This window comes from Oncorhynchus mykiss, chromosome 13 (genome assembly GCF_013265735.2).
Source record: "Oncorhynchus mykiss isolate Arlee chromosome 13, USDA_OmykA_1.1, whole genome shotgun sequence".
In the NCBI taxonomy this organism is placed as follows: Eukaryota; Metazoa; Chordata; class Actinopteri; order Salmoniformes; family Salmonidae; genus Oncorhynchus; species Oncorhynchus mykiss.
The window spans coordinates 16,507,838-16,521,989 of NC_048577.1; the positions used below are offsets into that span (position 1 = coordinate 16,507,838).

A 14,152-nucleotide genomic window follows, 5' to 3' on the forward strand; every position below is an offset into this window, starting at 1 on the left:
GTAAAACATGTGTTAGTAGAGGGACTTGCTAGTGCCGTGGACAAGAGCTAGTCTTACTGTATAACAAATACAGCAATCATCATGAAGATTGTACCATGAGATTCGATAACAGTTATTTTTTTCTGCCGAGCTGAATGTTGACATTCATGAACACAGTTTCAAGAGGTTAGGCTTTGGCCCAGTTCTTCATGAAAAGAGGTCTCTGTCGACCAGTTCTAAACGGCAGTGCATGTTTACCTTGTGCCCCTATTGAGACGGAGAGAGGGAGGGGAATATGAGAGGGAAGATAAAAGAGTGAAGGATGCTGTGCCTATGCTGAAAAAGTGGAGTGTGTGTTTGTGTATGTAAGTTTGCGTATGTGTGAGTGTATTGCGTGTAACTGCACCAGCTGCTGCCCACTCATCATGGTGCACCTGCTCTTCAAGCTAGAGACAAACCCCTTTGTCCCCATTGGTCCTTGTCAGATAGGCTGCCCACAGATGTGCGTTCTCATTGGCCGATTGGCCGAGGGCACAGATTTGCAATTGCAGCTCTCTGAAAGAAGCTTCAAACAAAGTGGGCACTCTGTGGCCTCTCACTGACACTCTCTCACACACACACACACACACACACACACACACACACACACACACACACACACACACACACACACACACACACACACACACACACACACACACACACACACACACACACACACACACACACACACCATCCCAATCTAACCATGTTAAGGAAACTAACTGTAATGGGGACACAAAGCGAGGCAGCTGTAGTCAATACACTAGGAGGGGGGGGGGGGGGGGGGGGGGAGTATTTAAAATCCAAACACATTCAATGGAGAACCAAATGCAGCACCTGTTGGGCAAAACCAACAAGTATACAAAATGGAGGAGGGGAGGGGGGTGTTTGGGCTCTTTCTCTGAGCGTTTCATTGGGATTGCCAGTGAAGCTAGCAGGCTACTAATGCTGTGTGTGTGAGGGGAAGAGGAGGGAGGAGAGGGAGAAGAAGGAGAGGGATAGGCTGGCTGGCTTAGAGGCTTTGCTAGCTTTCCACATGAAAAAATACTATAGTATTTACTGTAGTATACAGTAGTACTTACAGTTAACTATAGTATATATACTGTAGTAAAATAACTGTAGTATATACTATAGTAATTAATGTAGTGTTTTGACGGATTGTAGTATACTGTAGTATTTATTGTTGTTCTTTTGTGGACTGTAGTATACTATAGTATTTACTGTAGTGTTTTTGGGGGCATTACTGTAGTTTTTACAATAGTGATCTTGTTTTATTATCTTTGACATATAAGTGGAGGCTTTCTCCTTAAGGAAACCTACTAGAGAAATACTATAAGAGGATATTTTCTATAACCTGTAGGGAACACAATATATGGTCTTTATGTGGCATGTAGGTCTCTTACTTATGGATGGTATACTGTATATTGCGATATGGTGGAGGGGAATGGGCTGGGTATATGCACATTAACTACTGTAGTATTTAGTATAGTTTAAAAAAGTGTAGTGTTTTTGGAGACTGTAGTGTTTTTGTGGACATTTCTGTAGTATTTGCTAGTGTTTTTTTTTGCAGATAATACTGTTGTATTTACTATAGTATTCTACAACATTCTATGGTAAGTACTACACATGATAGAGGGTTTCCACAGTGTGTAGTATTTTTTATGTGGGTTTAGCAGAGCGAACGTGCCAGGGCCCGTCCCTGTGAGAGGGGGGATTTGCACAGTTATACATCTGGTCTCTCTCTCTCTCTCTCTCTCTCTCTCTCTCTCTCTCTCTCTCTCTCTCTCTCTGTCTCTCTCTCTCAGAGCTTGGCTTTATTTACAAACTCTCAGGGATTCATAAGATGTGAGAGACTGATGGGAGTGGAGGATTGGGACGGGGCTGAAAGGAGGAGAGGAGAAGTGGAGTACGGAGGAAGGAGAGAAGCTCACAGCTGTGTTCTTTTAGAAGTAGAGCTGCACAGCTGAGACGGGCGGGGATGGATGGGGAGGAGAGTGCTCATGTTTGAGATGGTTCCCAGGAGAGACTAAGTGATGGAGAGATAAAGAGGGATGGAGAGAGGTGGAGAGAGAGAGTTGGAGAAAGAGAGAGGTGGGTGAGAGAGGTAAAGAAGTGTGTGTGTGAGAGGGATAGAAAGAGAGAGAGTGATTGAGTGAGAGAGAGAAAGAGAGAGGGGTACAGTCAGTGAGTGGATAGAAAGAGAGAGAAAAGAGATGAAGTGGAGAGAGAGAGAGAGAGAAAAGAGATGAAGTGGAGAGAGAGAGGGGGGGGCAGCGAGGGAGGGTTCGAGGGATGCTTGGGATGGTGCCGTATACCCTGATACTCCCTGGCTTTGGGCCAGTCGCTCCCTCGCCTCGCCGGCAGGTCGATTTCGAACCCCCAGGCTGGAAAGATCAACAGCCTTTTGGGAGGCGACACACGCCACATGGCTCCAAAACAAAAGCCCAGGCACAAATGTTCTCCATAAGTCACAAAAGCCCCAGAAGCCCCGGTCCCTTAGGTCATCGGCAAAATTCAGCATGTGCAACATCTCTCAACCAATCAGTGGTCAAGGCCTAAGCATTAATAGATGAATAAATCCATCATAAGGTTCTTATATTAAAGCCTCTCTCAGTCAGTTTTCCTCCTGCTCGACTGCTCCAACCAGACCGTGGCAGGTCTGGGTTCAAGTACTATTTCCAATTTTTCAAATACTTTTGAGTGTTCGCTCTCAACTGCCTGGAATGCAAGATGGGCAGGGTTTGCAGTATTGGGGCTATTCTGTTGGTTCCATTAAGCCAGTCAAACTCAATTAAGCACAGATAAAGCATTTGAAGTTACTTCGAGTAGTATTTGAACCCAGGTCTGGACTGTGGTGGGTACAGAGCTGTTATTTGGCTAATCAATTATCGGGTCAAAAGGGGGGAATTAATTCCAGCCAATGTAAGGGACTACCTTTGACTCGGATTTAATGTATTGTCTTGCAATCTTCTATGCATCACCTATATGTTTAGACAGGTGTCACGTTCGTCATAACGAGGAGACCAAGGCGCATCGTGATAAGGATATATTCATCTTTATTTACACGAAGAACACTAAACGAACTAACGCCACGAGTGCTGACAGGCAACTACACATAGACAATAACCCACAAAACCAAAATGGAAAATGGCAACCTAAATAGGATCCCCAATCAGAGACAACGATAAACAGCTGTCTCTGATTGGGAACCAATTCAGGCCACTGTTGACCTACAAATATACCTAGACAATACCAAAACCCCATAGAAGTACAAAAACCCTAGACAAGACAAAAACACACATACCACAGTCGTCACACCCTGACCTAACCAAAATAATAAAGAAAACAAAGATAACTAAGGTCAGGGCGTGACAACAGGGCTTTATAAATTGTGTTGTTTCCCACACTTCATAATAGGGGTAGTCCACTGTACGGTGTCCATTTTAGGACGTGAAAGACATGAAGTACAACGTCAGGAAGGACAACATAAATCTTGGCATTACACCTCTGGCGTCTTCCCACTGGGCACAGACGACCAGTTCAACGTCTAGTTTGGATTTACATTTGGTTGAGATCCGGAAACAACAAAACATTTCACCATGTTATTGGATGTAGGTTAAATGTTTGGTGAAAAAAAGGACAACATTCCTTTTACGTTGACGACTTTTTAAAAATCCAATCAGTTTTCCACGTTGGTTCAACGTCATCACACTGAATTATTTTGTTGAAATGACGTGGAAACAACATTGATTCAACCAGGTCTTGCCCAGTGGGTTTAATCGACTTCAAAATGTCCTACAAAATAGGAAATTAGTATTAAACTCAGTCAACATGATCTCAAATTGGTTTCACTGCCAAACCATACAGAATATTTTTTCTCTGTCTATCCAAACCACTGACCAAACAATGACCTTGACTTCTACAGTACATTTGACATTTATGTCCATAAACACAGCCAGACAATTCATTCGTATTTTGAATGCGGAGACCGTTGTGACATTCAAACTGCTCTTTCTACAATACATTTCCAGTTTGAACGCTTAAAACCACAAAGTTACAACATCATTTATCCTAGCGCGTATTATCCTTGGATCACCTGATTTGACCAGGGGACTTATAAGTGCACCTACAGTATTAGCTAGGAATTAGACCGTTCGGCCAAGTCAAACCTCAAGTGCCAGTCAAAACACGAAAATAATCAAATAACCATTTCACAGACAGGAGTGTGTTTTCCCCTCAGTGGACCGTAACCAGTAACCTCCGTGGTCTGCGTCTATGGTTTTGGGTAACGTTTGGATAACGTCCCCCAATAACGTCCAGTGTTCCAAATGACTTCATGTTACCGCAGCCATAAGATTGGACCAAGAACATAGTGGACGATTGGTCCAAAACATGGCAAGGAACCAAGGGTCCAATAATCTCGACTTCAGTATCCATCTTCTCTGTGCAATACCTTAATAATAACAATATTAGGATATGTTTTCCATCAGTTGAGAGGCTGGGGACATATTGCAGATATTCTTTTAGAAAGTCCTTACTCCAGTGACACGTGTCATCTATATTTTTGCGTTTCAACCTTGGCCGACCTCTCAGCAGTTAAATCTTTTCTTGTTGCCAATAGAATCGTCATTAGTTTATATACAGATGTGGGATCTGAATTTGATCACCCTGCTGCAGGAGAACGTTCCTGAAATGTAAAACCTGTAGTGTATTTGAGGTTTAAAAAGGCTTCTGAAGTTTGTAATTTCCACTTACAAATTTCAGACTTGATTTCCTCCTACGAAAAATGCATCAGACCCTACAAAAAATGTCCATTCATTATAAATCTGCATAATAGTTCACATTTCCTGTTGCTGCAGGGTTATTTAGCAAATTGTCTCAAATGAACTACCATCTCTCGGTAGTTACTCTCTCAGTATCCTTAGGGTAAAAGTAAGTGAGAAAACATTGTGAGTTTGCAGTGAGAGTAAAGCAATATAGTGAATTAGCTTGCTTTCATGAATGCTCTTCTATGTTAATGCCTCTCTTCTCCCACTCATTTATTCTCTCTCTCTCTTCCGTTCCTTCTTTCCTTCTCCCTTCCTCTCTCTGTCTTTCTCTCTCCCTCCCTCCCTCCCTCCCTCCCTCCCTCCCTCCCTCCCTCCCACCAGCTCTCCTTCTAATCATTAGTTTGTGCCACTACACAGCTGCACCACGACATATCACATATGCATCTTGGTACGAGCCAGCAAAACCCAGCCCAAGCAGACTGGTTCCATCCAGATCTCATATGTCATTAATACTTACGTTAATAGAGTAATTCTCTACAGCTGGTCACAAAGGTTTAAACTGTGTTAACTCCAAACAGGGACACAGTCAACTACACTGCAAGAGCCTCTACGCTTGTCTGCGATGTCTGAAATGATCTGTACTGTATATAAAAGTTCTGTCTTATTGGATTTATCGATAAGGACAGGTCTACAGTTGAAGTCGGTAGTTTACAAATACTTAGGTTGGAGTCATTAAAACTTGTTTTTCAACCACTCCACAAATTACTTGCTAACAAACTATAGTTTTGGTAAGTTGGTTAGGGCTTCTACTTTGTGCATGACACAAGTCATTTTTCCAACAATTGTTTACAGACAGATTTGTTCACTTAAAATTCACAATTCCAGTGGGTCAGAAGTTTACATACACTAAGTTGACTTTGCCTTTAAACAGCTTGGGAAATTCGAGAAAATGATGTCATGGCTTTAGAAGCTTCTGATAGGCTAATTGACATACATTGAGTCAATTGGAGGTGTACCTGTGGATGTATTTCAAGGCCTACCTTCAAACTCAGTGCCTCTTTGCTTGACATCATGGGAAAATCAAAAGAAATTAGCCAAGACCTCAGAAAATAAATTGTAGACCTCCACAAGCATTTCGCTACACCCGCAATAACATCTGCTAAACACATGTATGTGATCAATCAAATTTGATTTGATTTGATACCTCTGCACAACAAAAAGGTGCTGTATAACCATGAAGAGACGTCAGGTTCCTAACCTGCTGTCAACTAGACAACAGAGAAATATGAAAGGTGCTGTATAACCATGAAGAGACGTCAGGTTTCTAACCTGCTGCCAACCAGACAACAGAGAAATATGAAAGGTGCTGTATAACCATGAAGAGACGTCAGGTTCCTAACCTGCTGTCAACTAGACAACAGAGAAATATGAAAGATGCTGTATAACCATGAAGAGACGTCAGGTTTCTAACCTGCTGTCAACTAGACAACAGAGAAATATGAAAGGTGCTGTATAACCATGAAGAGACGTCAGGTTTCTAACCTGCTGCCAACCAGACAACAGAGAAATATGAAAGGTGCTGTATAACCATGAAGAGACGTCAGGTTTCTAACCTGCTGCCAACCAGACAACAGAGAAATATGAAAGATTTTAATATGTTTCCGTATCAGACCTGGCATATTTTCATTCTTCACATCTCTCCTAACACACACACACTCTACAAGGTTCGGACAACCTTCTAGACATTGTGACACCTTGTCAGAGATAAGCGACATTTCTCTGACACATTCGCGAAAGACATAAACAAAAGCACCCGTATTTCTCACGACCTCATCCGTCAAGCTTTCACAGCTTGTGTTCCCCCGTGTCAAAACATCGGGCTCTTTTTTCACTGTTGCCCCTGTCGACATCTATAGAAAAGAGCACATTCCACAATCACTGGTGTTTTGCCCTACAGTATAAACAATACATTGAGCCAAAATGGGAGAAAGTCAAATCTACTTGTATTGAAAACTTTTTAAACAGGTCAAGGAGCAGAAAGGCTTTTGAATGTCAGAGTATTCTCTGAAAACACACACACACTTTGAAAATGTTTTCAGGGCCATTTGAAAAGTAACAGAATGTTCCCTTGCTTTGAAATGTTTATTTACCCTCTGATTTTCTATCAGAGAGAGAGAGAGAGAGAAAGAAAGAAAGAGAGAGAGAGAGAGAGAGAGAGAGAGAGAGAGAGAGAGAGAGAGAGAGAGAGAGAGAGAGAGACCAGATGTATAACTGTGCAAAAGGTTAGGCTGACCTGTCAATCGTTGAGATCATTGACAATTGTGTTTATTTGAGATATTCCATAATTCATGTAGTATATTTATGTTGTGTTACTTTGAGGTGTTCTATAATCCATACAGTGTGATCATACTATGTTACATTGAGGAATTCTATAGTTCAGACAGTGTTTATGTTGACGCATAGTGAAAGACAGTACTTACTGCACTTCAAGTGTACTGGAGTGTATTAAAACCTCTAGTGACTCCCCATCCGGGTGCGGGAGCGTAATCATCCATCGACTGGCTAATTAGCATAACGCAACGGACATAAATATTCCTAGAAAATATTCCTATTCATGAAAATCACAAGGGAAATATATTGAGACACAGCTTAGCCTTTTGTTAATCACCCTGTCATCTCAGATTTTCAGCTAGCAGCAGGTAACTTGGTCACGGAAATCAGAAAAGCAATCAAATTAAATAGTTTACCTTTGATGAGCTTTGGATGTTTTCACTCACGAGACTCCCAGTTAGATAGCCAATGTTCCTTTTTTTCCTAAATATTATTTTTGTAGGCGAAATAGCTTGTTCTTCACGTTTGGCTGAGAAATCGCCCGGAAATTGCAGTCACGAAAACACCCAAAAATATTCCAAATTAGCTCCATAATATCGACAGAAACATGGCAAACGTTGTTTATAATCAATCCTCAAGGTGTTTTTCAAATATCTATTCGATAATATATCCACCGGGACAATTGGTTTTTCAGTAGGACCGATTGGAATAATGGCTACCTCTGTATTTTACGCGAGAATCACTCTGGGAGCATCAGGTGACCAGTTGCGCAATGTAGCCGCTTACAGGTATTCTTCAACATAAATGCGTAAAAATACGTCACAATGCTGTAGACACCTTGGGGAATACGGAGAAAAAGTAATCTGGTTGATAGGGCATTCACAGCTCAATAGGGACGCATCGGAACGCAGGGCTTTCAAAAGATGAGTCACTTCCAGATTGGATTTTTCTCAGGCTTTCGCCTGCAACATCAGTTCTGTTATACTCACAGACGATATTTTTACAGTTTGGGAAACTTTAGAGTGTTTTCTATCCTAAGCTGTCAATTATATGCATATTCTAGCATCTTGTCCTGACAAAATATCCTGTTTACTACGGGAACGTTATTTTTCCAAAAATGAAAATACTGCCCCCTAGTTAACTACATAAATTCCCTAAGACAACAACTGAACAGTCTGTGTATGTGTGTGTGTGTGTGTGTGTGTGTGTGTGCGCGCGTGTGTGTGTGTGTGTGTGTGTGTGTGTGTGTGTGCGTGTGCATGTGTGAGACGGAGTCATTGAATATTGTTACGGTTAGAAGAACCTAAAAAGTCTCTTAACTGTCACACGGTGTTTTGAAGTCAGTCTCCCTGCTTCATTTTCAGAGGCGTCACTTTGGTGCCCCACTCTGATTAAGGTTCCACTGTGACCTCCTCACAGCACGGCCTGGCCCCCCTGTTTTCAAAACAGCAGCTGGAACTCCTCAACCTCTCTACCCCAGTTCTATGGACCTACATGTGTGTGCGTTCATACTTGTATGCCTCTGCGCCCTGTACGTGCATGAGCATTGCACACGTGAACGGTGTGTGACAGACAGCCATGAAGCATTTATATTTATGAAACAACCTTTTTACCCTGCTGGATGTAAAGCCTCTGAGGGGACATCCGGCTCATTATTCTGCCCCAGCCCAGAAGACATTGCATTTGCCCAGTTAAAGATGCACTACGCAGATATCGGCATTTCCTGGTTGCTAAAATTCTAATAGTTTGCCTAATTTCAGTTTATTTGACAAAACAAGCAGTCGTAATGTAGAGGATCATTGTACCCTCTACACCGCTGTGAAATATCTTTTACATCACCCAAAATATTGTCTATTCAAAGACCCAAAAACGAAACTTCGGAATGGGAAGCATAGAAATAGCACACATAGAACAGATCTACAGCTTCTTAGACTTGCTTTCAAAGGGAATGGAAGATCTATAACTCTTTCTATGTGAATTTGGTTTAGTCGCCCCAAAAAAGTTACGTGTTGTAGCTTTAAAGGCCTGAAAGCGTAAATCAGTTCCTACCTACACTGTAAAAGTAGAAAGTCTCAATACACCATGATTGTGTCACGAAACCATGAAAAGTCGTGCACCTAAGCTGAGATCTGGTGTTTGGAGGGGCTTTGAATGTAAACCCAATGTAAGTGTTTTAATACACAGAATGTGCTTTAAAACAGAAACGAAGTACCCTGAAATACCCAAAGTGGTTCATCACCTGAATATTGGTGTTTTTGAGAGAATGTGTGAAAACACTTCTTAGGGTTTCAGTGCATGTTAAAGGCAGCGTCAAAACACAAAACGTTGTTTCTCATAAAATCAATTTGATTGATGATAAGAGACTACGGAGACGACAAATCTCGAAACGCCAACAAAAGTTTATTTAAAATGCTTCCCCGAAAGTTCTGCTCCTGTTTGTTGGTAAGTCCAGCAGACATGTAAAATACCACCATACAATACATTATTCAAAAAGGTACTAAAAAGTACAGCAAAAATATGGAATTGTGGAATTCCACCTTAAATGTTCTTCATTAGACAGTTTGGGAAAATGACAGGCAGAACAGATGGTACATTTCGTTGGAATGTTACCCGCTCAACCACACAGCCACACTGTAAGAAATTACTCTGTGGTGAATTGAAATTGTTTGGCGGTAACGCACCCGGGTTAGTCACCCCTCTCCCCAACGAAGACCAGGTATAATTTCCCTGCTCCAACCCTTCATTCTGTTTATCCCACCTATCTCTATCCCCTCTAATCATTTCAGAACTGTCTCAATAAAGTGTCAAAATGTGTCTTTTATGAGGATAACCAAAGAAAGAGAACATTGAGTGATTGAACTCATTGGAAGTCTTTGGTTTGAATCACCTAGCATTTCCTGTCTTGCCACTTGACTCTGTTTTCAGAGGATTGTGGGTAATTCAAACAATTTGGACTTTGTGATTTTTTTTTTCTCACACAATGTCGTGTGCATGTTTGAAGAAAGGAAACTGCGTTAAGCTCGTTGTGCCATGAGGTGTAATGGATCATGACGAGCAGTTATCAAAACCGTCAGGCAAAATGACGTACAACGAAAACTGCACCCCATTCCCACGTTCATTACTGTTAATGAAAGAGGTAAAGGCAGAATCCTAAATTCTTACAGTTCAACCGTCAGTTGTGTCTGGTGGTTTAAACACCGTGTCTGGCAATGCCTGCCAAAATTGTATAGAAAGGCACATTCTCAAATACATAAAAGAAAGTTAAACATTAAGACACTCCAGAAAAAGTCTACAATCTACTTCTGCACTAGACAGGATTCAAAACATCATAATGGTGTTTAGAAGCGTTAGAGAGAGGAAACTACACCAAAAGAGAAGGGATCTAATTCTGCACTCAACAGAACTTGAAACACCAAAATAGTGTTTTAAATATTTTCTGTGAGTGCTCCCAGTCCCTGGCAAAGTGTTGCACAACGCTTGATTTAGTGGTGTTACAACACACCATGCAATATTTCAAAACATCTCAGGATGAAGTGTTTCAATACTCCAGCACTGTTAAGGTTCCGTCTCCTTCAAGATGGTGGGGAGCTCATTGTTACAAAGCACTTCATTTTAACAGTGTTGGGTCAGTTCCTACCTAGGAGGCTCTAGCAGGAAGTGTCACGCTATCACCTTTCCCAAATTCCAGCGCCATTAAAGATATGGACTTGTTTATGGCTACATATATTGCCGGGGCAGGTGAGCTTAATGGTGCCAAAAAGGAGAAGGCAGTTAAGAGAGATGATAGATTGACAGCCAGGCAGGCAAGCGCATCTACATTTCTATGGTCGTCATTGACGGTGTGTGTGTGGTGTGTGCGTGTGTGTCTGTCTAAGACTGTGTGTGTGTGTGATGTGTGTGTCTCTCTCTCTCCATCCATGTGTGTGTTTGTGGAATGAAACTGTCACCCTCAGAGTAGCTAGATGTATATAGCCCATAATTCTGCCTGTCTGGGTTTCATTAGCTAGAGCTGGGATCTTAAACTATGCTTATCATCCAACTGTAGGGGTGGAAAACACTAAATCACACTATGCCATGTGCAATAATATCCCCAAAGGCTTTAAGACTATTGTTCTGTGCTAACCTCAATACAACATGTATTTAAAAAAAACATGTACAGTTGCATCTTTGCTAAAATGCATTTAATGACTCAAAAAGCATAGAGTGCCTTCAGAAAGTATTCACACCCCTTGATTTTTTTCACATTTTGTTGTGTTACAAAGTACGATTAAAATGTATTTAATTGTCTTTTTTTTGTGCTTAGCTCTACTCCTTTTTTTTTTTTTGCCATAACAAAACTCCCTAGTCCTTGCTGATGACAAGCATACCCATAACATGATGCAGCCACCACCATGCTTGAAAATATGAAAAGTGATACTCAGTGATGTGTTGCGTTGGATTTGCCCCCAAAATAACGCTTTGTATTCAGGACATAAAGTTTATTTCTTTGCCAAAATTTTAGCAGTTTTACTTTAGTGTCTTATTACGAACAGGATGCACGTTTTGGAATGTTTTTATTCTGTACAGGCTTCCTTCTTTTCACTTTGTCAATTAGGTTAGTATTTTGGAGTAATTACAATATTGTTGATTCATCCTACATTTTATCCTATCGCAGCCATTAAACTGTCATTGTTTTAAAGTCACCATTGGCCTCATGGTGAAATCCCTGAGCAGTTTCCTTCCTCTCCGGCAACTGAGTAAGTAAGGGAGCCTGTATCTTTGTAGTGACTGGGAGCATTGATACACCATCCAAAGTGTAATCAAAGAGATATTCAATGTCTGCTTTTTATTTATTTTTTACCCATCTACCAATAGGTGCCTTTTTTTGAAAAACATAATTCCACTTCGACATGATGGGGTATTGTGTGGAGTCTAGTGACAAAAAAAGTCTGCAACACAACAAAAAAAGTGGAAAAAGTATAGGGCTTGCTGAAATGCATGTAATGACTGACAATGTTCCAGAAATGAATGGCTGTGACATCTAGGCTACAGGTTGGCCAAAGTGTTTAATCATTTGGCTTCCTATATTACCCTTTACATATTGATCGATGCAGATCATTTGTTTGGCCACCAAGCCAAAACTTTGGCAGTAGCTAGGTTTCGATCTAATTTTCCCACCAGAGATGTGTTTCCATCAAACTGACTTGTTGCGGATTAAAGGCTGTGTGTGATAAAGTAGTGCACATAAACAAAATAACCTTTGCCGTTAAATTCCAATGTACCAAATAAAAAATACAAGTTAAATGGGTTTCCATCGCCTTTTCAACTCTACTGTACTGATGGTTTTGTCACAAAAACTGCTGCGTTATATAGAAAATGTGCCCACTCTGGACTTGGCACGTGTGCTCCTCTAGCCAACAGCTTGCAGATACAGTACGGGTAGGCTACATGATGAGATCATTATGGATAAAGAGCGATTTTATTTATATCTGTCAAAGGAAAGCCAAGCATCGATAATCTAGTTACCAGAACAAGACCCTCGATATTTATTGGAAAGGAGCATCAAGCTCATCACCTTGCACTTTCACCACCCTGTGAAGTTCATCATAACTTATCTCATCTGTAGCCTAATAAACTGCATGCTTTCCCGAGTCGTAGTGGGAGGACCGCACAACATATCGCGTGACTACAAGTTTCCTTCTATATGATGGTTAATATATCAATATTTGGGCATGAAGTCGTTTCCACCGCCATTTCTCCCATAAATAACTTTGCAGACACAAAAGATCCCACCATGTCGAACGAACAAATTGTCTTTCGGCATTTATAAAATTATACCAGCATTTCATGTTTCCATCGGCCCGTTTGTGACTTTTTTCATGCATCGGGTAATTCATCCTCATGAATTGGTTGGATGGAAGCGTGGTTCGTGACAGCCTTTCAGTTGTGATGGGGAGTAGAATCATTTCACATCAAAGGGATGCAGAAGGCACTCATTTCGTGGAACGACCCAGTACACGTTCATTTTATTACAATTTTTATTTAACCTTTATTTAACTAGGCCAGTCAGTTAAGAATACATTTTTTATTCACAATGACGGCCTAACGAAAGGCAAAAGGCCTCCTGCGGGGACGGGGGCTGGGATTAAAAATAAAATTATAGGACAAAACACACATCACGACAAGAGAGACAACACAACACTACATAAAGAGAGACCCAAGACAACAACATAGCATGGCAGCCACACATGACAACACAGAGTGGTAGCAACACAACATGACAACAACATGGTAGCAACACAACATGGTAGCAGCACAAAACATGGGACAAACATTATTGGGCACAGACAACAGCACAAAGGGCAAGAAGGTAGAGACAACGACACATCACGCGAAGCAGCCACCACTGTCAGTAAGAGTGAACCACGATCGAGTCTTTGAATGAAGAGATGGAGATACCACGGTCCAGTTGCAGTGTTTATTGCAGCCCGATCCAGTCGCTGGCTGCAGCGAACTGAAAAGAGGAGCGACCCAGGGATGTGTGTGCTTTGGGGGCCTTTAACAGAATGTGACAGGGGTGACAGGGGTGTTGTATGTTAAGTTCAATGCTCTCGTCAACTTTGCTTGTTTATTTGCCATGATGCACACGAAAGACACGGAGTCACTACAGGACTGAGAATGTATCACGTTTGAAGTCATTTAAATGTTAGTTTTGTTGGTATGTAGTTAAGGCAGTTAAGAAGAGATAGACAGAGAAGATAGACAGAGAAGAGAAGTTAAGAAGAGATCGTTAAAAAGAGATAGACAGGCAGGCAGGGAAGTGCAGTGCATTGCCATTCTCATGGTTGTCAGAGAAGGTGCGCGTCTGTCTGTGTATGAGGAATGAAGCTGCCAACACCAGAGTAGCTAGATTTATTCATCCCATAATTCTGCCTGTCTGGGTTTCATTAGCTAGAGCTTGGATCTTAAATTATGCTCATCACCCAACCGGAGGTGTGGAAAACACTATATCACACTAAGCCATGTGTAATAATCGGAGGCCTTGAAGTTGT

The 14,152-nt window shown here is 41.4% G+C and overlaps 1 protein-coding gene and 1 non-coding gene across 2 annotated transcripts in view; both read right to left on the reverse strand.

Annotated features, from left to right (window-relative positions):
• The window catches only part of LOC110485784 (E3 ubiquitin-protein ligase NEURL1), a 61,482-nt gene that overhangs the window by 24,041 nt on the left and 23,289 nt on the right, over positions 1 to 14,152 (reverse strand). The gene's annotated exons all lie outside the window — the stretch shown is intronic.
• Positions 1,315 to 1,371, reverse strand: LOC118938570. Its single transcript, XR_005035778.1, has one exon. It is a non-coding gene; the product is annotated as a U7 small nuclear RNA (small nuclear RNA).